The sequence below is a fragment of the Eschrichtius robustus genome, chromosome 16 (genome assembly GCF_028021215.1).
Source record: "Eschrichtius robustus isolate mEscRob2 chromosome 16, mEscRob2.pri, whole genome shotgun sequence".
NCBI classification, from domain to species: Eukaryota; Metazoa; Chordata; class Mammalia; order Artiodactyla; family Eschrichtiidae; genus Eschrichtius; species Eschrichtius robustus.
In genome coordinates, this window is record NC_090839.1 from 22,613,906 (window position 1) to 22,637,112 (window position 23,207).

At 55.6% G+C, this 23,207-nt stretch overlaps 1 protein-coding gene across 2 annotated transcripts in view; it reads right to left on the reverse strand.

Annotated features, from left to right (window-relative positions):
• Window positions 1–22,622, reverse strand: part of SRC (SRC proto-oncogene, non-receptor tyrosine kinase) — a 55,235-nt gene extending 32,613 nt beyond the window's left edge. For both annotated transcript variants that reach the window (XM_068565510.1, XM_068565509.1), the window contains exons 1-2: window positions 22,292–22,622; window positions 1,660–1,727 (exon numbers count right to left, since the gene is read on the reverse strand). The gene's annotated coding sequence lies outside the window, so the exon portion shown is untranslated. The remainder of the gene's footprint in view (window positions 1–1,659; window positions 1,728–22,291) is intronic.
• Window positions 22,623–23,207: the final 585 nt, after the last annotated feature.

A 23,207-nucleotide genomic window follows, 5' to 3' on the forward strand; every position in this document is an offset into this window, starting at 1 on the left:
GCCATATGTCCATCAATTGATGAATGGGTAAATAAATGTGGTATATCCATATAACAGAATATTATTTGGCAAGAAAAAGGAATGGAGTACTGATACATGCTACAACATGGGTGAACATTGAAAACATGCTAAGTGAAAGAAGCTAGACACAAAAGACTACGTATTGTATGATTCCATTTACATGAAAGTTCCAGGATAAGCAAATCTACAGAAACATAAAGTAAACTAGTTATCACCTGGGGCTGGGGGAGGAAGGTCTGAGGGGCAGTGGAGACTGACTAAATGGGTTACACAGTTTCTTTCTGGGGGTGATGAAATTGTACTAAAATTGATTGTGGTGATGGTTGTACAACTCTGTGACTATACTAAAAACCATTAAATTGTACCCTTTGGGGGAGGGATAAATTGGGAGGTTGGGATTGACATATACACACTACTATATATCAAATAGATAACTAATAAGGACCTACTGTATAGCACAGGGAACTCTATTCAATACTCTGTAATGACCTATATGGGAAAAGAAGCTTAAAAAAAGTTTACATGTGTATAACTAATTCATTTTGCTGTACAGCAGAAACTAAAACAACATTGTTAATCAACTGTACTCCAATAAAAATTCAAATAAATAAATAAATACATACATAAATACATACAAAATAAATCAACTGTACACTTTAAATGGGTGAATTGTCTGGTATGTGAATTCTATCTCAATAAAGCTGTGTTTAAAAAAAACAAAAACAGAAACACTACACCAGAGGCCACTGTTCATCTATTAGATTGGCAGATCCCCAAATTCTAGAGCAACCTGTGTTGGTGAGAGCGAAGGGAGGAAAAGGATGTGGTGTGAAGGTACATCAGTGCTACCTCCGTGGTCCTCCGAAGGACCATCTGGCCATATCTAACAAAATTACAACTGCACACATTCTGGGACCCTGCAATTTGGGATTAATCCTAGAGGTATCCTCACACATGAACACTAAGCATACGATGGAAGATATGCATTGCAGAATGGTCTGCAATAAGCAAAAGGCTGGAAACAACCAAAAGTAGTCTTCTCTAATTAAATAAAGCATGGTCTCCATCCACACAATGAATACTATGCAATCAGGAAAAAGAAAGAAGCAGCACAAAATGATCTCCAAGGCACACTGTCAAGAGCAAACAGTCACATGTAGAGCTGAGTATACCATGCATGATCACTTGAGGTTTTTAAATTATTTTTTCTAATATCCATGCTTACATATGCCTGGACTCCCTGGAAGAACACACCAGAAACTCCTCCCCATGGCTGCCTCTAGCAAGGAGACCTGGGTGCCAGAGAGGTTTACTTTTCCCTGCCTTCTTTTGTACTGTTTGAATTATTTTTTACTGTGTGTGTTAATGCTTTTTCTTTCCTTTTTAAGAAAAAAGTTGACATATACACACTACTATATATAAAATAGATAACTAATAAGAATCTACTGTATAGCACAGGGAACTCTACTCAATACTCTGTAATGACCTATATGGGAAAAGAAGCTTAAAAAAAGTTTACATGTGTATAACTAATTCACTTTGCTGTACAGCAGAAACTAAAACAACATTGTAAATCAACTATACTCCAATAAAAACTAATTTAAAAAAAAAAGAAAGAAAGAAAAAAGACAGGTTTACCTGGTATCAGATCCTGGCGCTCTCTCTCATAGCTGGGAAGTCACTTCACTTCTCTGAGCCTCTGTGCTCTGCAAAGGGAGGGATAATAATAGTATCTGCTTTGCAAAGTTGTTGTGAAGGATTAAATAAGACAAGGCCCCGCACGCACGCACGCACAGGGCTCCCCACGGTGTCTGTGTCTGGCTCCTAGCGGTAGGTGCGTGGTCCTACTCCATGTGGTAGGTGCCTGGCTCATGCTGGTTATTAATACGTTACTACGTACACCAAGGTGCATTGTAACAAGTGCCACCAGAGAGCCCTGGACCAAGTGTTCAGAGCATCAGCAATCCCTCCAACTGGGAGGAACTGGGAAAGGATTCCTGGGGGAGGCAGCATTTGAGAAGGGCTTCAAGGTCGAGAAGGAGGTCCACAAATAGAGATAACTGGGGGCTGTGCCTCTGGCAGAGGGAGCTGTGCAGGCAAAGGCCTGGAGGTAGGAAAGCCCTGGGTATTTGCTCAGTCGTGCATTCCCTGGCTCCTTCAACAAAGCTCAGCTGAGCACCGACTATGCGCCAGACACTGTCATAGGAAAGACAGACAAAGCCAAGTAGCTGGACCATCGAAGGGAGGAATTACAGAGAGTGTGAAGACAACAAGGGGCTGGGGCAGAGCCTCACCCAGGTCCAACTGTTCATAGAGCAGACCAGGAAAAGGAGGCTCAGAGAGGGAGAGAGGCTGCCTAAGGTCACACAGCACCTTCTCAACTTATGGGAAGGTCCACTCCCAGCTCCACCCTTCCCATGTCCCACGAGCCTGGAGAAGAGAAAGCCCACAAGGGCCGTCCCAATGTGCACTCATCAGAAGGTGCAGAAAGATGCCGTCTAAACTGGGGGCCCCAACAAAGAGGAGGGACAACTGGTTCTCAGATGATAACAGCACCTGGTTGATGGGTAGAGAGACTCCTGTGTGCCAGGCACCATGCTGAGAAGTGCACTACATCTCTGAGCCCAGGTGAACCCTCTGCAGCCCTGTGTGGTCAGCCCCATTTTGCAGATGAGGGAACTGAGGCCCAGAGAGGTCAAGTTACTTGCCTAAGGTCACACGGCTCATAAGAGACAGCATCGGCAGGCAGACTCGGATTGCCTGGGCTCCGTAGCCTCAGGTCCCAGGGCCCATCCCCCAAGGGAGCCACTGCCAGGGCCTGTATCAGCAGTCACATCCCTTCTCAAAAGCACCCAAGGTGGAAGCTGTTCTCAGCCAGTCCAGGAATGTTTCCTGATAACAGCGGCCCAACCCGGGGTGGGAGGAGTGGGTGGTGGTTGTTGTGTGAGGAATGGTGGGGGGGGGGGGGGGGCTGGGCGGCAGGAGGGACACAGCCCATTTGAGTCCATCTGTCCTGCCTCTGGAGAGGAGGAAGCAAAAAGGCCCCATCAGGCACCCATCAGTCAGGCGGGTTGCAGCATCCTGGTTAAGGGGCCTCCTGCTGTGGCCCATGGGAGAACTCTGGGCAAGTCAACCAAAGCCTCCTTCAGTACCATGGAGACACCCATAATCACCCCAGACAGTTGCAAAAGCAAATGAGCTAACCACGTGTGCCCTGGGCATGCAGGCCATGCTGGATAAAGGGGGGTGCGACCACCACTGCTACCTTATTATTTCCATTGTTATTGTTTAGCTCTCCAGTTCCCACCAGGACCCTGCTTCGCAGGGACGATTAGGCCCCATCTCCCAGAGAAGGCAACAGAGAGAGGCTCAGAAAAGCCAAGTCAGGTGCCCAGGCCACCATCCAAGACAGCAGAGGACCAGCTGGGGATCCTGGCTCTCCTGGCCCCAGGCCACTTTGGCCCCTCTCCCCAAGAGCACCAGTCCCAGCTGGGCTCTCGCAGGGAGTTATTACACCAGGGACTAAGCAGGGCCCTCAGCCAGTCCATTTTCTACTAGGGGAATGGAGGCCAAGATAGGGGGTAGTGGCTGGCCGAAGGCCACACAGCCCAAGAAGGACCACTTACAGAATGAACCTGTCACCCTTCTGAACCTCCAAGGCTGGGTCCCCAGCTGATGCCCCGCCCTCCTCGCAACAGCCCTAGGGCGCAGGTACCACCAGCACTGGCCCGTGTCCACAGGGGAGGAAGCTGAGGCTGGAGGAGCGCAGGAGAGGGTGCCGGCCCATCACGCCCACCCCAAAAGCGGGGGCTGTGACCCTTTCCTGCCTCCCCTGGAGCCTCCCACACTAGGCAGGAATCTTCTGATTCCCTTTCTTCCTTCAGACTCTCAAAAGAATGACGTGCTCAACTGAGGTGTTTTTCTACAAGTGGTTTCGGAATATAGAAGAGAGTCCTGTTTCAGAGCAGGGGAATATGAATAATGACAGTAGTAAGAATAACGGCAGTAGCAACAGCTAATATTCATTTAGCACTTTTTTTTTTTTTTTTTTGGCTGCACCGTGTGGCATGCAGGATCTTAGTTTCCCGACCAAGGATCAAACCCACATCCCCTGCAAGGGAAGCACAGAGTCTTAACCACTGGACCGCCAGGGAAGTCCCTATGTGCCATTCTTATCACCCCATTTTACAGAAGAGGAAACGGAAGCACAGACAGGTTAAATGATGTGATTAAAATCCCACCTCTTAGCAGCTAAGTGCCAAGTTCCTCCCTCTCTGAGCTTCTCCCTGAAGGGGGGCTGCCACCCCTTGGGCCACTGGGATGGACCCAAGGAAGAAGCCAGGGCCAGGGCCAGCTCAGCCCCCTCCCCAGAACTCAACACCATCGGCTGCTCCAGTGCAGGTTGGTGGGGTGGAATGGGGCGTGCTGATGGCGGTGTGGAGACCTACACCTTTCCCCCTCATGCCCTCCCACCTGGGGTTCACACTACCCCTTCCATGCTCCCAACAGCCCTGGAACAAGCTATGGCCACAGTCATTTTACACATGAGCACACAGGGCTCCAGGAAGCTGCCCCAGCCAGGAAGTGGAGTGCAAAGGCCCTGAGGCAGGAAGGTCAGATGTGCAGGTCTGGACTGAGTGGGTTCCAGCTTAACTGGGTCGCTGCAGGCTTTTGGCCCAGGCACGAGGAGGTCGGAGGGAGGCCCCGAGAGGGACCTGTCCAGCAATTTAGGTCAGAAAGACCTGAAAATTTGAGAGAGAAGCCCATGAAGATTTTCTCAGGCCCCTGAGTGTGCTGGGAGGGACGGGGGGAGGTTACTGAGGCTTCATCCCACAGTGATCCAGTCGGAGCACAGTGATCAGCTTCAGAGGAGACACCTAAACCATGGTGGACTTCCCAGAGGAGGGGACAGCTCAGCTGCGGTCCAAAGGCTGAGCAGTTTGTGAAAAGAGGAAGGGGAAGCATGATCCAGGCAGAAGGGATTACTTGGCCAAAGGCCCAGAGGTGGGACCATTTAGAGAAAGGCAAAGAGCCAGGTCAGTTTAAGTCATGTAGCCTCAGTTTCTCCAGCAGCAAAATGGGGGGAAAGACAGGCACACTGTGGGTGCCTCCATCTCCCCCACACCCACTATCTCCCCTCTCCAAGGCCCCCACCCAAGAGGAAGGGCACTGGGAAGTTGGCTGCTGGGTCCTCCTGCCATGGAGCGTCTTTGGGGCTGGTGAGGTTGGCAGGGTTGGGAGGTTTCACTGACCGCCCCCCCTCGACACCCTCTACCCCAGAATCCAGGCCAGGCAGCCTGGCAGGTGGCTGGGGAGGGCAGCTCACAGGCCAGGAGGCCACAGCCCTGATCTTAGAGAGCTTTGTGAGATCTCCCCCTTCACAGATGTGGAATTGGAGATTCAGAGAGGGAGCACTCAGCCTCAGGTCACACAGCAAGGTGGAGGCCAGCTCTTGAACGAGGGTGTGGGACTGGGACCCGGACTGAAGATAAGATTCTTGGGGCACCAGGCCCAGGAGCGCTGGGCTGAGGAGGAGCTAGAAGAGGAGATGCTGGCCCCAAAGGACCACAGACCAGGCAAGTCCCAGGGACCCAGCCAGGTACCACCTGGCCCGGCCAGATGAGGGCTGGCCACCATGTGGCTAAGTGGAAGGCCTCCATCAGAATCTCCATGTGACCTCGGCAAGCCACGCCCCCTCCTGGGCCTCAGCATCTGCACCTGGACAAAGGCCCTGGCATGCCAAGGATTCCTTAACAGACCCCCAGCATCAGTGGTGACCACAGGGAACACTGAGGTGACACGTTTTGCTCTCTCCCAGCCTCTCCAAGGTCATGTCTCCCAGGCCCCGCCCCCGTGGTTCCACCCCCGCTGGCTGATGGCTGACAGGCCTTGGGGGGACAGATGCCAGCCGGCCCCTGCCCACGGTGCCCGCTATTCCTGCCAGCAGCTCTGGCTGCTTCCCTGCTCTGGGAACACACAGTGCCCCCTCGTCCCCGCCCCCACCCACACCCACACAGGAGCTCCGTCCAGGGACACGGGTGGGCAGAAGCACCTGGCGGCCAGGCCCCTCCACGCTGTTGGCCCTGTGCTCAACCCCCCACACTCAAAGCTCGCAGGTGCCACCCTGGACATGTGACCTCGGGAAGGTCCAGGCCTTCCTTTATTCATCCATGAAATGGGGGCTCTGGCAGGTCTCTGAGGGAGAAGGCATCCGAGCCTGAGGCTGAGGACAGTGGTCAGCAAGAGAGCCGAAACCCTTAACGCGCCTACGGGCTGTTCATGGGATCAAGGCCAAGGGTGGAGGGGAGTCAGCTGCACGCTCCCTCCTCCCCACCACTTAACCCTCCCTGGACTCGTAATTACCCTGTAGCCTCCAGCCCTTTGCACATGCTGTTTCCTCTCCTGAGGCTTCACCACCCACCTCCCCATGCCCCCCATGAACTGCAGTGCACCCTATGGGCCTGACCACAGGTCATACTTGACCTTGCCTACCCTCCAACAGAGAGAGGTACCTCTCTTTTTCTGGGCTCACATAGCCTCCATCACATGGGGACTAAGAGTTGTACTGCTTGGGGACTTCCCTGGCGGTCCAGTGGTTAGGACTCGGCGCTTTCACTGTGATAGCCTGGGTTCAATCCCTGGTCGGGGAACTGTGACCCGAAAGCTGTGCGGTGCAGCCAAAAAACAAAAAAAAAGAGTTGTACTGTCTGGGTTCAAAACCCAGCTCTGACCCTTCCTAGCTGTGTGACCTTGGAAAAGTTACTCTACCTCTCTGTGCCTCCATTTCCTCACTTATAAAATAGGGATAAAAATAATAATTACCTCCAAGGATTGTTGTGAGGATTAAACGAAGTCATATTTGTAAAGGGCTCAGAACAGAGCCCAGACCCTAGCAAATGTGCCGTAAGTATTTGCCATTAACCAATAAGAGTAGCGGCTGATACCTGTTGAGCACCTACTGTATGCCAGGCCCGGTGCTCAGTATTTTACCTGGATTATCTCACAACAGCCTGGGAGGAGGGGCCGTTATGAACCTCGCTTTAAAACGGCAAAGACAGGGAGGCCCGGAGGCATCAGCTTCACCTCAAAACATATCCGGGGGAGAAGGGGATTTTGCTGATATTAAGGAACTATTGTGCATTTCTTTCAGGTAGATTATGGTTTTGTGGCTACTTTCTTAACATGAGTCTTATCTTTTAGAGATACATACTGAAAGATTTACACGTGAAGGAAGACATGCGTGCGGGATTGGCTTTAAAATGACACAGGAAGGGGGTGGGATGGAACAGGTGTGGAGGGGACAGGCCAGGCCATGGGCGGTGCTTGGGGCTCAGTGACAGGTTCATGGGGTTTGTTATACTAATATGCTTCTATAACAAAGAGTTTTAAAAGGAAGATGAAATAAAATAATGCAAAACAACGTTTGACCCTCTGCCACCCCACCAACTGCCCCAGCCTGGGCCAACCACTGTCACCCCTTCCCCTCGCTGGACCAATGCAGTCGTCCCTCTGGTCCGCCTGTCTCCACCCTCAGCCCCCAGTCTGCTTTCCACACAGCAGCCAGATGCTCTCAGAAAGCCTCCTGCGGGCCCCGCCTCACTGGGAGGTAAGAGCCAACATCAGAAGGGTCCAGAAGCCCTCCCTGGACACCCCTGCATCTTTCGGCCCTTTCCTCCTGTCATTCTCCCCACGCTTGCTCTGTTCCCCTGGCCTCCTTGCTGTTCCTCCAACACTCCAGCCTGCCACTACCTTCCGATCTTTGCACTGGCTGTGCCCTCTACCTGGGTTCTCTTGCCCCAGGGAGCTACATGGCTCCTCCCTCCCCTCCTGGGAGGTGAGCTTCTGGGAGAGGTCTCCCCTCCCACCCCCAAACCCCCCCACCCCCAGGCCCGCCATCCTATCTAATCACAACCATTCTGTACAACCCAGCCAGTCTTCCCAGCTTTACATTTGACCCATGACACTTATCACATTCTAACAGACCACGTGCATATTTTCCTTATTTGTTGTGTTTTTGTCTCCCCCACTAGAATGTCAGCTCTGTGAGAGCACAGATTTTTGTTTGGTTGGTTCTTTGCTGTATCTCCAGCCTCTAGAACATTGTCTGGCACATAGTAGTGTTCAGTAAATATTTGTGGGAGGGAGGGGTAGATGGAGGGAGGGATGAAAGGAGGGATGGAGGGATGGAAGGAGAGAGGGAGGGAGAAAAGGATGGTGGGATGGATAGAGGGAGGGAGGGAGGAGTAGAGGGAGGGATGAAAGGAGGGAGGGAGGGATGAATGGGTCCTACCCAGGGCCCCAGGAGATAAAGAGATACAGGCCTCAGCCCCAGGTCTGCCCAGCCCCACAGCCTATGCCCCGACCACTGCACTCTCCTGCCACTGCCTGGCATGTCCCCGTGGCAGAGCCTCTGACCACCCTGGTTATATGGGACACTGTGCAAGTCTGAGAGAGCTGTAGACCCCGAGCCTCACCCGGCACGGCCTCAGGCACGGCATAGGTACCGGGGATGCCTGCTGCATGAGCCAGGAGTGAGTGAAGCGTGAGCCAGGGGCCGTCGGTGGGCCAGGGCATCCAGAACGTGTCTGGTCCCGTGTTCCCGGTGCGAACACACTCAAGGCTGGCAGGCCTCAAACCGGCTCTGCCAGTGCGGCCAGGGCGGGGCGGGCGCTGCAGGCTCAGGCTGGCACGGCGGGCAGATGGAGGGGTGCTGCCGGAGCCGGAACCCGCAGCTCAGGGAGGGAGAAAGCTAAGCAAGCGGACGGTGCTGCTCCCACTAATCCCAGCCCCGTGGAGACGGAACTGTTCCAGCCCGAGCAGCTCTTGGGTTTCTTCCTGGGCAGTAAGGGGATCCCTTTCCAGACCCCAGGCCCTGACCTGCTCTGTGAAGGGCAGGATCCCTTCCCGCTAGGACCCATACACAGCCTAGAAGCCCGAGACAGAAGGGCAAGGCAGGGAAGTGGTCGGCGCCAGAGCAGGACAAGGCAGCAGGGAACCTGGCGTAAAGCCTGGCTCTGCCCCACGGTGCTGCACAGCCCTGAGCCAATCGTGGCCCTTTCAGGACCGTTTCCCCAGGTGGAAAGCAGTGCTGGGCATGGATTCCAGGGACCCTCCATCCCAAGGTGCCGATTTATCTAGAAGAGGCCACCTTGGCGACTCCAGCCCTGCCCCCAAAGCCCACCTCTGGGGATAGACATGGCCAGAGCCCGGACTCACACATGTCCTTACTCCCCACAGAAACAACAATAATAAAAACACCTGCTGAGGGCTTCCCTGGTGGCGCAGTGGTTGAGAATCCGCCTGCCAATGCAGGGGACACGGGTTCAAGCCCTGGTCTGGGAAGATCCCACATGCCGCAGAGCAACTAAGCCCGTGCACCACAACTTCTGAGCCTGTGCTCTAGAGCCCATGAGCCACAACTACTGAGCCTGCGTGCTGCAACTACTGAAGCCCGAGCACCTAGAGCCCATGCTCCGCAGCAAGAGAAGCCACCGCAATGAGAAGCCCACACACTGCAACGAAGAGTAGCCCCCGCTCTCCACAACTAGAGAAAGCCCGCGCGCAGCAATGAAGACCCAACACAGCCAAAAATAAATAAAATAAATAAATTTAAAAAAAAATACGTGCTGATCACTGAACACTTAACTCTATGCCTGGCATCCAGCTTTACATGCACTGTTTCACCCGGTCCTCCCATCAACACTGTGAGGTAGGGACTGTTACTGTGCCCATTTCCCAGCAGAGGAAACTGAGGCCTAGTTGAGGCAAGTTGGAGTTCAGGCCCCCCACCCCACCCCTGGGCAGCCTCTATCTCCCCAAGACAGTTCAGGGTAGGAAAGAAATCTCAGGTACCCCCTGAAATGGCAGGGTCCATATTCCCCAAATCCACTGATCCTCCTGAGTCCTTAGAGGCCAAGCCCCAACCCTGCCCCCACTGTGTAACCCAGGCCATGGGTGTACGACTCAGAACTTCAGTTCTCTCATCTGTAAAATGGGTAGGATCCTGCCAGGTTTGCCTAAGGGATACCGCTGTTTAAAGCCGCGGGAACTGGAAGACTCAGTCCAACCCTCAGGACAAGGTGGAGAAGCTGCTGGGCCTACGTGCCTCCAGATTGATTAGGGGGAGGGGGAGTGAACATGAACCAGAAGCCCAGTGGTCTGTGGCAGAGACTCAGTCCCTCATCACCAGCAGCCCAAGAGAGGAAGGATGATTCTTCCTGTGCCCCATGCAATCCAGTTCCAAGCCCTGTCAGTCTCACCTCCAAACACATCCTGAATCCACCTCCTTCCCTCCCACCACGGTCACCCCCTCGTCCAGCCCTCCAGGCTGGCCAATTGTAGGCAGAGAGCCTTTCTGAAATGTCCATCTGAACCCATCACTCCTGCTTAACACCCCTCACAGCCCACACTCCAAGACAAAAGACAAAGTCCTCGTGGGGGGCCTCCAAGGTCCTACAGTGGACACTACCAGCCCCACCCCCTTCACTCCTGCTCCACCCACACTGGCCACTTCCCCTTTCCCTGAGAACCCAATACACATCTGCCTCAGAGCCTTTGCACTTGCTGTTCCCTCCACCCAGAGCATACTTCCTCCAGACAAATGCCTGCCTGACTCCCTCACTTCCTTCAGGTGCTTTACTCAAATGTCTCCTGCTCAGAGAGGCCTTTCCTGACCACCGTTTTAAATAGCAACACGCCCAGCCAATTCTGCTCTCTTTGAGTCTCATTTCAAAAGCTACCTCCTCACCGGAGGCCTCTCTGACCTCCCCCAGCCCAAGTGAGAACCTTCAACTTCTTCCCAGCATGGACCATGGCTCTGATGACATAACATACTGTATGACTACATGTCTGATGAGGACAGGGGCCACTTCTGTCTCACTCACAGCTGAATACTCTGCAGTGGGCATAATATTCAAAATAGTTAACAGCTGGGATGCTTGGGCACCATCTGGTCAGAATAGACACTGGCCCAAAGTACAGGGCCTAGCATGGAGTGGGTACTTGTTAATTACTGAATGAATGAACAAATGAACAAAAGGATGAATGGAGGAATGGATGGATGGATGATAGATGGATAGATGGATGGATGGATAAGTGAACAGGGCACACACAGTGGGCCTGGGACTTACCAGGGATGCCTGGGGCTCTGAAAAGGTGGCCTGGAGAAGGGAAGGGTGCATCCAAGCTCACCAGCCAGGCTCTGCAGCTGCAGCCTCTCCTCCTGCACAACCCCACTTTCATTTCCCATCCTCTCAGTCTGAGGAAGCTCCTTCCCCCAGGGGAACTGGGTGAGAAGGCGGGGCAGATGGCCCCCTGGTCCCAAAGAGGGGGGGCTCCCAGACTCCATCTGTCCCACTACAAAGGAGCTTTGTCCTCGGTGCTGAGAGCCCGAGGCAGACCGGAAACTGCCCCTCAGCCTCCCAACAGGTCCCGGCACCCCCGGTCAGCTGGGCCAACAGCTCCAAAGCCAGATCCCAGGGACTCACACAGTATTGGGCACAGCCTTCTAAAATCTCATTAATCCTCCCTAGGAGCCCTAGGAGGGAGGTTCTAGGACGACCCGAATTTTTACAGATATAGAAACCGAGGCAAAGTTATTTGGCCAGCAAAGAGCAAAGCTGGGATTCAAACCCAGGCCCACCTGGCACCAGAGTCTTCAGCCACAGCTCTCAACTCACCAAGTCTGGAGTATAGATCCTCTGGGTTCAGCAGGGTGGAGGGGCCTTTTGGAGGTTCAAGTGGGCAACCATGCCTGACCCTTCACGCTACCAGGAGACTACCACCCTGGCAAAGTTTACCCAACAAGGGAAGGAGGTAGGGCCCTGAACCCCGGAGCCCTCGCCCCACGCCCAGCCGGTGCACCAGGTGCCTTTGGAGCCTGCCGGCCCCAACACGTCTCCACCACTTCCTGCCAGGCAGGCGTCCACAGGGAAAGGCTGTGCGGGCAGGCAGACCAGAGGGCAGACATCCCCCGCCCCTCACCTGCCGCTCCCCTGTCGGTCCCAGACCTGCCACCTGCCTGGCCACCACCCACCTTCTCTCCAGGCCCATCTGCTCTCAGGGCAGTCACCAGAGCCACTTCACCAAAGCCACACTGCTGACGGGGCACCTACCCTCAGCTGGGCACTACCCACAGCACCAGACAAATCAGTTCTGCACCCCCCCTCCTCTGTGCCTCTCCTCGCTGCCGAGGGCAGTGTGTAGTCTCCCCAGGCAGGTACTCCCAGCCCTCCATTGATTGGCACCAGCCACCTCTCAGGGCCAAACTCTACCGCTCCTCTGAGCTCCAATAAGAGCAACTATTCACATTGCATCTTCAGGCCTTTCTGAAGCTCCACCGGCTCCCAGAGAACCATTCCATTCTTCCAGGTATGTCATATGTACCGCTTCCTCCAGGAAGTCTTCCCTGACCCACTCCCTCCAAGACCCCAGACCAGCCCCTACCTTCTGTCCCAGGTAGGGGCTCTTGATCCTTATCTTGAACCCCAGCCTCTGTGGGCTACCTTCACTTGGCAACAATAACTGAGCACCTGAGCCCGGCCTGATCCTTCTCTCTGTCCTCTCTTTACACCTTCAGCTGGAGGCCTGCCCTGCTCCCAGCAGCCCCAGGCCAAAGCCTTGCCTGATCAACTGAGTCATCGTCTAAATACCTTGTACTTGACCGGCCGCTCCCCACCTCCCCAGGCTACGTGGACACACATCAGGCTCTTTCCCACCTCCAGATCTTTGCTCATGCTGTCTCTTCTTCCTGGTAGGCCCTCACCCTTCTTTTCCTCTCATGAGCTCCTGCTCACCCTTTAAGCTTCAGGCCAGGTATCACTTCCTCTGTAAAGCCCTTCTGGCATCATAATAGCTGCCCCAGTTCATATGGCGCCTACCTCATGGTAGGGCAATGATCAGGGTCTGTGTCTGGCTCCCCTAGGTTGTAGGCTGCTCCCAGAGTGAATCTTTGGGGTCCCCGGCACCCGGCACAAGGCCCAGACCTCACCAGCAGGTAATCAAAAGCCCAGCTGCCGACTCCCTGCCTGGAAAGCCCAGGGGCAGAAGCCAGGAGCAGCTCCCAAAGGCAGTACTGAGTCCGATTTTGCCCACACTGCCCACAGATCTAAGGTAGGGGCAGAGTGGGGGAGAGGGCTTTCCACCAACAGCCAACTGGTAACCAAACCCACGTCGTTTCTGAAACTAGGGCACAGGAGAGAAACGGGAACAGCAGAATTGTCCCCAAATAGAACTGTGGCTCATCTGGTTCCAGGGCCTCCGGGAACACCTGGCAGGGGTGGGGGTGGGGAGGGCAGGTGGCTGCTCCCGAGGCTGAGAAAGGAAATCTAAAGTTTGGAGGGTGGGGAGGTCGACACCACCGCAGTCGGCACTGACACCCTGCCCACCTCCCTCAGGGCTGGTCCAAATCCTGGAAGGTGGGGGGTCCTCTCCCACTTTCCCCCACCCACCCATGGGGTGCTCCCTAAACCATCCCACCTCCCAGCCTTTGCTCAGCCGGGTCCTCTGCCTGGAATGCTGCTCCCCTTGCTGCTAGTCAGAACCCTGCCAATCCTTGCGACCGTAGCCACGGACTGGGCACTTTCTATAAGCCCGACATGGGCAGGCATGTGGGGGGAATGAGCTTATCACATCTTCCCAACAGTCCTGTGAGGAAAAGACTCCTGCCCCCATCTCACAGATAAGGAAACTGAGGCTCAAAAAGAGAAGCCATTTGCCCAGGACACAGAGCAGAGGAGGCAGGTGGACCAGGTGATGTGGTGGGACCTGGGTGGCAGCAGCCAGAGGGGACCCAGAAGGCCTGGCAGGGCCCGGTTCAGCTTCCTAGGCAGGCCCAGCCTTGGGGACTTGGCATAACTCAGGGCCAGAGAACACAGGGCACAGCCCCACAGGGCACAGGGGACAGAACAAGAGCCCCTACATCCCTCTGACCCCCACCCTAGGGTGGCTGAGGACTGAGGAGCCACATTGGTACAATGTGATGGAACTATCTCCCCCCACATATGCACAGACCCACTGCACAGATGAGAAAACTGAGTCCTGGAAGGGGACAGTTTCCCCATCTGGAAAGTGAGATGTGCCACAGGAACCGTCTGGCTGTGACATCCCCCTGTGGCCTGGTGGATGCTATTTCCTTTCTCTGGGTCTCAGTTTTCCTATCTGGAGAATGGGGCTGTGATTCCCTTCCTCCCCAGGTTGAAACAAATTATAAAACAGCTAACATTTATTGAGCGTTTACTACGTGCTGGCATTGCTCAGAGCATCACACATAGTGCCACACTCGATCCTTAGAACAAGTCTGTGATGTGGATACTGCCATCAGGCCTGTTTTTCAAATGGGGAAACTGAGGCAGAGAGAGGTGAGCTGACTCACCAAAGTCACACAGATAATATGGAGGTAGAGGAGAAACCCGTGGGGCTAGGGGCGGGGTGGCTTCCCAGAGGAGGTTCCTGGCCTTCACGCTGCCCAGAGAGGAGCGGTGGGGAGGGGCTGGAGGACGGGTCAGGGGTCAGGCCGGAGGCAGAGTGGGGCTCAGCCCAGAGGAGGCAGGGCAGGCCTGCGGTGCTGAGGAAGCCCTGGGTCCAAATCCATGCACTGGGTGGCTTCGGCAAGCCTTTTTGCTCCTCTGAGCCTCAGTTTCCTCTTTGGTAAAATGGGGCCAGAACTGCTGCCTCGCAGGGATGCTGTGGGGACCAGACACAGCCATTCGCCTGGCACTGGGCAAGGGCTCAACTGTGTGCTCAAGGAACAGGTGACAATGGAAGGAATCCTCAGGGCTGGGCCACTGGGCTCACTGTTCCTTTAGGACCCGGGTGGTATCTGACTCTCCACTCCAAAGGGGTGGGAAGGGGGGCACAACCTGCCTCTTCTCTAATTCCTAGACGGAACCCTCCCAGCTCTGCCAGGTTTCCAGGCTGTGTGGCCTCAGACAAATCACTTCACCTCTCTGAACTTCCGGATCTTCCTTTTGATAATAAGTCGAGGCTTCCACAGGGCTCTGAAAGAGGAGTTCCTCACTGGAAGGACTAAGGGCTTATGCGGGGAGGGTGGTTCAGTTCCACCTGCCCAAGCAGAGAGAGTAGTGTCTGGCATGACCCTGCCTTGAGGCCTCAGTTTCTTCATCTGCCAAATGAAGATTTTTTTTTTTTTTTTTTTTTTTGCCATGCTGCGTGGCTTACGGCATCTTAGTTCCCCAACCAGGGATTGAACCCGCACCCCCTACAATGGAAGCGCAGAGTCCTAACCACTGGACCGCGAGGGAATTCCCCAAATGAAGATTTTTATGATGGTCTGTCTCCCTCCCAGCTGGGGATGGCCAGAGGTGATTGAGGAAAGTGCTTTGTAAACTGTAAAGTGCGGCACCCTTGAGAGTGATGACTATCACCGTATTCCCTTAGAGGCAAAAAGAATCCTATGACTTGCCATCTAAGGCAGAATGTGCTAGAGCCATGAGGGAGGGCAGAGAATGGGCAAGGCAGGTGCAGAGGAGGGGAGCGTGGAAAGTATGGACTTGGGTTGGGGCAGAGAGGATGGTCAGCAAAGGCTTTCCGGAGGCAGAGGCATCTTAGCCATGATGGGTGTGGAGAGAGAGGGCACACCAGGCAGCAGGACCCACAGGGTAAAGCATGGATGCTGGAAAACCCGGGGCCAGCAGGAAGGCAGCTGATGGTTCAGAAAGGCTAACGGGTCACCTGAGTGAAAGGGAAGTGTGGGAGGTGACAGGGTGAAGCAGAGGGAAGAGCTCGGCCCAGACCACCAGCATCTCCAGGGGCCCTTGCTGGGGACCTTCCCCAAAACACAAGAGCAGTAACAGCCCCTGCCTCCAGGCCACGTGGGCAAAGACGCAAAGCACCCAGGGCTCAAACGGCAGCCACCTTCAGAGAGATGGACCCATTCAGTGAGGGGGCCTTGAATGCCAGGGCTCAGGGCACTGGGAGGCCTTGACAAGCCACAGGAGGGCAAGGGCTGAGGCGGGAGGTGGGCTCAGGGAGGCTGGCTGGAGCTGGCGGCTTCCAGTAGGTCCAGCCACCAAACTTGTCTGTATCTAGTTAACCTCCCGCCCCAGCCCCACCCCATAGGACTAGCCTGGACACAGGCGTCCAGTCTCAGCCCTAGCGTACCTGGATCAATTGACCTGCAGAGACCCAGAATTCCCGCCTTGTCAGGGAATTACCTTCATAATCACAGACACTCAGAAATCGTAAACACTTACTGTGCGGGGGCCCTGCGCCGGAGCAGACACGAATTCGCTCACCTGACCCTCACGCCACCTTGTCAAAGCTGTACTGGCATTGTCATCCCCACTTCAGAGATGGGGAGACTCAGGCTCAGAGCAACCATTTTCCCGCAATCACACATAGCAAACAAGTGGCAGAGCCAGGACTCGAACCAGAACCAATTCGCTCCAAAGGTCTGGCTACTTCCACCCCCTTTAGTCCATGAGCATCCATGGAGCACCCATTATGTGCCAGTCCTGGAAGCTGGGGGACCCCTGCAAGAACCCAGTCCTCCAGATCTGAGTGGAGATCCACCAGCCAGAGGTGGAAGCCCAGAAAGTCAGGGTCACCTGCCCGCCCAGCAACACATCCGCCCTCCACCCAGGGAAAGAGCTCAGCCAAGCTGAGCGCACACTCAGTGGGACTCAGATGCCTCACATCAACCAGAGGCCAGAAGTCTGGGCTCACATCTCACTCCGCTGGGTGATTGTGGCCCCAGCCCTTGGCCTCTCTGAGCCTCATTTCCCTCTTCTGTGTAATAGAAACAAAAATTCCACCCACCCCAGGGATGGGACAAAGAATGGAATACGTCACCTTGCTATGACCTGGCCGGAGAGGGCACAACGTGAGGACATCGTCATCAGACAGAGTAAAAGTCAAGGTCACAAATTTGGATAAAGCAGCGGGAGAAAAGATAATCAGACCTTGACAGGGAGGCTGAGCTTCCCGACACCACCCTAACCCCAACTTCCATCCCCCAGCCGGGAGTCACAGCCCAGCAGGTCTGAGGACTCCAAGGACCCATCCCCACAGTCTCTCAACAGCCCCCCACAGCCCCGCTGACATCGCCAGGCTCACACGGCATCAAAGAGGACTCAGCCGGGCCAGCCCCTGGAGAACCCTGGCTAGGATCCCTATCGCAGAGCCTCAGGAGGGAAGATTCCCATGACGGACAGATGAAGAAACTGAGGACCAGAGCAGGAAAGGACTTGGGCAAGATCACCTGGCTTCTTCTCCTCTCTTGCTTTTCATTTTATTCTGGAACTTCTCTGGGTAGTTTCAAGAGGAGGGGAGGTACTGGGGTTCATGTTGGAGGGGAAGTCACTTGCTCAAGGTCCCACAGAAAGGGGTGGGGAAATCAGGGTTCTGGCTTCCACCTCTGGGATCTTCCCCAATCATCTACTCCTTGACTCATCCCCCCACCCCCTGCATTGTATTGTGGGAAGGAACAGGCTGGCTGGGTGGGGAGAGCCCTGAATGAAAAGATAGGAGATGTGCATTTTTCTCCCTGCTTGGACAATATGTCCTGGGTCTTTCTGGTCTCAATTCCCCCATCTGTGAAAAGAGAAGGTCAGAATAGATCAGGAATGACAAAGTCATGGCACACATACAGTGATGCCTAATCCTCTGCCTGGGGCAGACATTACTAATCTATCACAGCACTTTTTCCCATGAAGCCAAGACTGGATCTCAGAAGGATTTTCAACACAGCAATCTAGGCCTGCGTTAGGCCTAACCCTAACCCTAACCCTAACCCTGGGCCATCCCTAGACTGGGTAATATCTGAGTCCCCGCAAGGGAGGGGAAGGGGAAAAGAAAGACGTAACATTTACTGGGCATCCAATAGCTTCAAGCTGCTGGGAGACATTCTCTGATTTAATCCTCACAAGGGAGGTGTGCAGAAGCTGAGGTTCAGAGAGGCTGAGTGATTTGCCTTTGGACAGACAGCTGGGAACAGGGCCTTGAACACAGGGGAGGTACCTACTGGGTCACCCACCCCAGGAACGGTGATGCAGAACCAGCTACCAGGTGAGAGTCTAAGGTACAGCTTCACCCCATCCTCCTTTTGGCCTTACTAAGTGCAACCTCCATGCCCATTTTACAGCTTCAGAAACTGAGTCACAGGAAGGGAGTGTCAGCTGCCAGAAAACAATGGACTCGAGCAGGTGTCTGGCTGGTCCCCACCCCTATCTATTGAGCTAATGTGTGCTAAACGCTTTACGTCAGTCCCCTTGGGACATCCTGGGAGCCATGACTCATACTATCCCACTTCATAGATGAGGAAACTGAGATGCCCCCAAAGGAAGGGGCCCCCACCCCTCTAGGGGCTCGAGTGGAAACCAGAGTGGTTTACCATGGAGATAAGGTGGTAGGAGCAATGGAGGGGAAGTAAAGGGCTGGGGGAACCCAAAGGGAGATAGAGGCTCGGGGGCCACACAACTCAGGCAGGAAATGAGGCTCTGGGCAAGAAGCCCAGGGCAGAGGGGTGGAGGCCTTTGAAGGGGTTGTAAGGCCTGCAGAGACACGGGAGGCCCAGCCCTGGACTAGGAGCCCAGAGCCCCACAGCCTAGGTGCGGCTCTGTCACTTGGCAACTGGGAGACCCTAACAAGTGTCTTCCCCCTCTGGGTCTTAGTATTTACATGTGGAAAATGGGGCTAATCTCACCAAAGGCAAGCTTTCAAGAAGTTGGGACGGGCTACACCAACAGAACTCTCCCAGCTCAGCCTCCTCACACACAGAGGGCAAGGCAGGACTCAAGTCACCCAATATACGGGTGGCCTTGGCCGCCAGCATCCTTTCCTAGACAAGCACCTTCAGAATCAGTGGGAATCATCCACTCAAAGCCTTCACCGAACAGCTGGGGAGGCCAGACCTATTGGACCAACTGACCCGCCCAGTGTCACACCATACAAGGCAGGTCCCATTTCCTGAGCACCTGCTGGCTCCAGGCACTGGGCATACGGCCCTCCTTTAACCCTCACCTGATAGGAAGATATTTACTGTTCCCATTTTCAAGACAAGGAAGCTAAGTCTCAGAAAGATAGAATGAATGACCCAAAGACACACAGCAGGCAGACACGGTCAGAACTTAAACGCAAGCCTGTCTGAGTCCTGAGCCCTTACCCTACCTTTGTCTCCATCTCCCCAGCCAACCCCTCCCTGCTCCCCACCTCACTCCCAGCCTCCAGCCACCCTGCGTGGCACTGCCCCAACCCCTGGCTCTCACCCTCTCCTGCCTTCCTGCTACCGAACTCCTACTCTACTTTCAAAGCCCAGCCTCAAATGCCTCCTCCTCTTGATATCTGATCTAGGCCCTCACAGAATATCTGGAGTCCAGCCCACAGATCTTTTTCTACCAGGTGTCTTGGTCACCTCTGCACCCCTGGTCTCCAACATGGGGCTGTTAACACCGGGGACACCAATCAGCCCGCTGTGTGAAGATGAAGGCCAAGCTCCTCCTCAAGGCCCATATGGCCCCACATGGCCCCGTCCTGCTGACAACACCCCCTCATTCACCTCTCACCCACTCCCCTTAATTTTCTACGCTCCAGACTCACAGGCTTTCTCATTGTTTCTCCATAACAGCACACGCTCCCCCACCGCAGGACATTTGCATGTGGAGTTCCCTCTGCCTGGTAAGCCCTACCCCTAGCTCCATGCCTGGCCAACTCCTCCACGCTTCCTTCAAGATTCCTCTGCACCCCACGCCTCTCCCTCTGAGCCCTTATCACATCTGTGATTATATATTAATTTATTTGGCAACCTGTTTGCTACTTGGCTCACCCTCTAGACTTAAATTTCTGGGCAGCCAGGAACCTGTTCACAATTCCCCAGCAAGGACCCACCCAGGCTGACCACTCCCCACAACCCCAGGGGCCCTGGGACGTGTCTGAGCTGAAGGGAAGAACGAGCACTCTGCCCCTTCTTCGCTGAGGGAACCGCTGTTCCCTCCTGTCACCACCTCCTGGAAGCCTCCTGAGGCCTCCTACGGCTCCCACTGCTAACCCATCACCACACTGCTCAGCCCAAGTTCAAAGCTCCTAGAACATTGTAGGCGCTCAGTACAGGGCCATGGATGCTTGTATCTCGGCAGGTTTGGGGAAACGAGGTTGAGTACCAGGGGATGGGCGGTCTGTCAACAGGCCACTGAGCCATCTCCTCCCTGGCTCCTGGGGCTTGGGGGAGCTAGACAAGCCCCCCTCCCCACCCCACCAACCCCCGGTCACAATCAGGGAAGAAGCCAAAGCAGGAACTAGCTATGAGCTGGGGATACTTCATGCTCTGGGAAGGAGCTAGGGGAGAAGAGGAGAGAGCTGGGGGGCCTTCCTGGGAGAGGTGGGCCTTAAGCTAAGCCTTAAAGAGCAAGAGCAGACCAGCAGCTCTTAGAGGAAAGGGCACTCCCAGCGGGGACACCTTCAGGAGCAAAGGCCCAGGGGCCACACAGGAGGGCCTAGGCAGGCAGTCAGCTGAAAGAGGTGACACACTGTAAATCATTTCCCTGGGTGGAAAGACCACATCACCACATCACCAAAAGGGCCTCGTGGCTTCCACCCAATCACTCACTCATCAGTAGAGTCTTTTCCAACACTGTCTCATGCCTGGTCCCATACTGGGAAACCCCAGTTCCCCCATCACTGGAAGGGTGCAAGGGCAGCCAGACCAGGGACTCTGAGGTCTAGGCTCTCATCGCAGCTTCAAACTGTGTGGCTTGGTCAAGTCACTTCCCCTCTCTGAGCCTCAGTTTCTTCACCAGCAAAATGGAGACACACAAGAGTCCCTACCTCATAGGAGGTGCTCAGTAGATGTTAGCAGCTATCATTATCATGGGCCCATTTTATACTTAACAAAAATGAGGCCAGAGGGAGTAGTGAGTTGTCTCAGGTCACACAGCTGCTGGGTGGCAAGACTGTGCTGGGGCTGTTTCTTTCTCAAGGGGTTAGGAGGTGGCTTTTGGGGCACCAATCCACCCCACTAGGACCAGCCACCTCACCTCCCACCCATCTTTTTTAGGCAATTCATCCAGTGAAGTGCTCATTTATTGAACACCTACCACATGCTAAGCCCCTCCCTGCAGAAGTGCCTACAGTCTTCCCCTGAGGATCCCCACTGCACACATGTGGACTCAGAGGGGTGGTCCCTTGGCCCAGGTCACCCAGTGAGACGAGAAGCCGAGGTCTTGTCTCCCCAGCCAGGAGGCCAAGATGAGGGTCAGCAACAGGACCAGCCTGGCCCATTCTTGAAATCGTCTGGTCTCAGCTGCACTATGGCTGGGCCTGGACTCACCCCAGGTGACCCAGAGAGCACTGTCCCAATTGGACAGAGTCCCTGAAGCCCGGGAAGCTTCACCCAGGGCCACGCAAGGGCTCCGTCCACGCTCAAGTCTGCCTGAAGGCCCCAGAGGCTGAACTGCTACCCCACAGGTGAAACCCTTCTGTCAGCCCATCCTTCCACCAGCCCAGTAAGCCCAGCCAGGCCCACAGCGGGGCCTGATGAGGACCCCCTAGCTCAGAGAGGGCAGGCAGTTCTTTGAGGACACACAGCAGGGCAAGTAAGTGGTGGCCCCTGTCGGGACTCAAACCCACCACCAACCCCAGCCCAGACGGACAAATGGACCCAGCCTGGTGGCGAAATCCCAAAACTTTTGCCAACTTCTGAGCAGACAGGCGGCTGGGCCTGTCCAGAGGCGAGGCTGGGGGCTGTGGGCAGCAGGGACCAAGCACAGTTTGGCCAGTCCCTTCCAGGCCGGCAGCACCAGGCCCTACCCGAGGCCCCACGAGGACAGGGAGATCCTGGTGCCCCGGCCCGGCACCCCCAACCCGGCGCCCCCAGGCCCACCCTGCCCGCCCCCTCTCCACCTCCCATCCAGGGCTGGGGGCGCCAGGCCGGGCAGCCGCGGCCAGAGGCGGCGCCGACTGGCTCAGATTTCAGATTTGGCCTAGACCTGGCCCGGGGGCTCAGGCCCGTCTCGCTGCTTGCTCTCAGGGGGCCCGTAGAGGGACGGTGAGCCGGAGGGGGTCCCCGCGCGGACTGGACCCCTAAGCCCCCCCACCCAGCCCCCTCCCCCCGCGGCATCACAACAAAAGGCCGCGCCAGACAAGTCCCGGTGCGCCCGCCCTGCGCTCCGGGATCGCTGCTCGGCCCGGGGGTGTGGGGGTTGGAGGGGGGCCCAGGAGCCCCCGCGGCCCGGCGATCCGACGCCAGGGTGGTCCCCGGGCGGGGGCTCCCTCACGCGGGCCGGGACTGGGGGCCGGCGGAGGGCCGGGGGGCGCTCACCTGGGCCGGCGGGCAGGCGGACGCACCGGCAGACAGACGCACCGGAGGACCGACCGCCGGATTGCCAGGGCTTCGGGCACACGGCGGCCTGGCCGCTCCGGCTCCCAGGCCGGAATGGATTCCGGGCCGGGAGAGACAGATCGAGAGAGAAAGGGAGGAGGAGGAGGAGGCGGCGGCGGCCTGGGGAGGGGAAGAGGAGGGAGGGAGCGCGCGAGCAGGGAGGAGGGGCCCGGCAAGCCGCCGGGAGGAGGAGGAAGGAGGAAGCGCGCCGGGACAGTTCCCCGCCGGTGACCTGGTAGAGACCCGTGCGCGGCCTCCCCACGCCAAGGGTCCCGGCGGGCCGGGGAATGGGGGGCGGAGGCACCGGGCACAGAAGCCCCGCCCCCACCCCGCCCTGAGAGCGCTCCCTACCCTTGGGGCACCCATCAGCCCTCAAGCCAAAATGCCCTCCCTAACTCCCCCACAGCCCACCCACCCTATTTACCCCAAATCTACCTCTCCCGAAATTACTAGTAATAATCAACAGCAGCACTGATGGAGCGCTCACTTCTTGCCAGGGGCCAGGCTGAGCGGTTCAGGTCAATTTTAGGATCTATTCCTACCAACCAACTGGGCTGGGCGGGCCATCGATTATCCCCATTTTACAGATGAAGAAACTGAGGCACAGAGAAGGGAGTCACCTGACAAGAACCAGGCCTTGGACCCTGGCCTTGACCTGAGTTTCCCAAAGTGGGGACTGAAGCAGGAAGGACGGCGTGGTAAGGAGCAACATTTATCTAAATAGATATGCATTCATTTTAATGTGCATCAGAAAAAAGAAAAGTAACTAAGGCAGCCCATCCGAAGTCAGCAAGTTCCAGATACTCCTGCTTAGGAGGGGGCTGAAGCAGGTATTTAGTGGAAATTACACTTCCAA